The sequence below is a fragment of the Papilio polytes genome, unplaced genomic scaffold (assembly GCF_000836215.1).
Source record: "Papilio polytes unplaced genomic scaffold, Ppol_1.0 DF822178.1, whole genome shotgun sequence".
NCBI classification, from domain to species: Eukaryota; Metazoa; Arthropoda; class Insecta; order Lepidoptera; family Papilionidae; genus Papilio; species Papilio polytes.
Window position 1 is genome coordinate 4,482,086 of NW_013527026.1, and position 2,971 is coordinate 4,485,056.

Genomic DNA, 2,971 nt, shown 5'->3' on the forward strand with positions numbered 1-2,971 from the left:
TTTTAGTGTACTGTTTTTTTGAGAATATTTTGTTTTGTTTTTAGTGCATTTTGTTTTGTTTTTCGTGTATTTTGTTTGGAAGTCGGTTTTATATTCTTCATTAGCATAAGATATTGTAGACAACATATCAATAATAGATATCGTAATATCAAAGCTACTTTTACGTCTCGTCTCTACTAAAGTGACAAATGACACGCTATATCTTATAACTTGACACCTACCAGATATAATCCAGCAATTAACAACGTTTTATAAGAGTCGCCGCTGAATTAAGTTCTGGTCATGCATGTAAATTTATCTAGTACATTTTTATATGACATTTAAAAAATAAAAACCGCTTTCCCAAGAGACTTTAACGCTCAGCACACCCTAAGATAGAGACCTAGGTCATAGTCAACACTGGCCCACTGCTGGTTGGCTTTACACATATCTCTGAATTTCCTCTCAGATATGGGCAGATTGCATCACGTTTTTCTTTACCTCAAGAATGGATTACAATCTCTATATTTATTTACTTATTTCAATTCGGCTTATCAACATAACTACATGATTTTATACAGATTTCTTTCTTGTGTTAATAATCGAGATATAAACATGGTATCATATAACAACTATAGACAAACACTTCTTGCTTTAATCGCCTACAAAGATCTTTATAAAAGAGATTCTTTGGCCTTTATTTATGTACTAGCTGTTCCCGTGCGACTTCATCCACATAAAATTATGAAAATTTTATTTAATTGTTTACATGTGTCAAATTATTAATTACAAGTGTCAAAATGATATGACATGATGACAACCTTGCTTCCTTGACGTTGGCATCAACTTATGGTCTCTTTCCCACATTAGAGTTTTTATCCAAAATATTTACTCCTAAGTTTAATGGCGTGAAAATATATAGCTTAAAGCGTGACGTAAGTGTAGGGCTTTTTATTAAAAAAAGAATTATTTAAAAATATGCTGTAATTGCTGACATCTTAGGCAACAAAGAAGTGTGTGTTTATGCTTTATTATAATAGTATAAATTAAAGCTAGCAATATTCTGCTGTTAGAGGAATAAATAAATATCCCAGAATAGGAAATAAAATCGAGGCCGTTAATGCGCTGGAATCGATAATTTCATCGCATCCGGCAAATTCCGAGCCTTCATTTCCTCTAAAACGATATGAGAACGGACGTGGAAATATGACCTGCGGGGCTGAATGATAAATAAAAGTCTCTTCCACATTTTCCAATCTATCTATACTTCTATACTCATATAAAAAAGCGTAAACACACACTACTTTGTGGCGTAAGATGTCAGCATTCAATATTTTCGAATAATTCTTTCTTTAATAAAAATACCCTACACTTCCGACACGCTTTAGGCTATATGTTTTCACGCTATTAAACTTAGGAGGTAAATAAATTAAAAAAAACCATCACGTGGGAAAGAGATCATAAACTACAAGCTGCCAACATTAAGGAAGCAAGGTTAGTATGGTAACGATGACTTTGACATTTGCAATTGAGAATTTGACAAATGTAAACAATAAAATAAAGTTACTATTGCTTTTTTTAATTCCTCGCGGACGGAATCGCAGACGAAAGCTAGTACAAAAATAAATATAATTAATGAGTACACAAGCCGCATGTAAATTATCGTGCACAAAAGTTTTCTTCCCATCTGAGACCCGTTGGTCAGATTTATCATGGCTTGAAAATTCACGCGAAAGTAACTTTTATTTTTTGCCCCATTTTTTGTTAAAGTTCACATATTATGTTTCAAATTAAACAATTACTTTTTTTAATATAAAAATATTTGCTCTCAAATTTTCTCTTTTAAGCGAAAACACATCAAATAAACAAACTACAAATTATGTTCTACGTCTCTGAACAACTTCATCAAAATCTGTTTCACCGTTTTGGATATATACGTAATAGTAAACATCTATCACTAGTAACTAACAGTTTTTAAGATCAGTAGCTGCAATAGTATGCATTTTTTATAATTTACCCTGTTATCAGAGTAAAAAAAATCTTTCCTACCACTAGTTTTATAAGTAAGCTTTCACCCATGACTCCGTCCACGTGGAATATAAATAAACAAAAGTAAGTAGCCTATATGTCATTACAGACTATCTTCTACGTCTATGCAAAAATTTCATCGAGATTATTTAAGCAGTTTAGGCTACAAACTCTAACAAATATCCATACAAACTCTCATTTATAACATTAATAAGATATCCGTTTTCTTAATCTCATGTTTTTGAATTTGATATTTTCTACGTCAGATTACATAAAGTTATCCATTGATTAAATTTAAACACGGTTCGTTCAAGGTCATTCCAACGTTTCCCTCTCAACTATTAATTGCAATTTATAAGCGCAAGTCACGTTCAACGGGGTCAAGACAGATGTCTACTGGATGGTTTACTATAAATAAATAGCTTACTAAAAGTATATCTTTAACGTTTTAAAGTTCTTCGTCACTGGCTTTTTAAATGTCAGTTTAATAGTGCTAATAATACTTTTGCACCAATAAATAAATCATTGTTATTGATCTTTGAGCGTAGAGGCGAGATCCTAAATCAATTTCATATACTCGTACAAATAAAAGTTTGACGCTACGAACTAGCGTAGACATCACGTAGCAAGTGCGTAGCATACACTAATCTATCGAACTCGCACATTTTTATAATTTTAGGCAATCGGAATATTGATTTGTGGGTATATAAAGAATAAAATACGCTCTGTTTTAACTGACAGTTTTAATTAACTTTATTAAAAACTTTCGTGAGACATTATACTATATGATTTAACGGCTAAAACTCACGTGGGTTTTGCCACCCGCATGGGATCCAGTGTTGCTAAGTGCGAAACGGAATAACATCGACAGTGTAGAGGACAACCTAGTGAACATTGTCAGCGTATTTTGTGCCCCCGTGAACAATAACACCATCAACTCTTCAGTATCGAGTTTGTCTCCGCC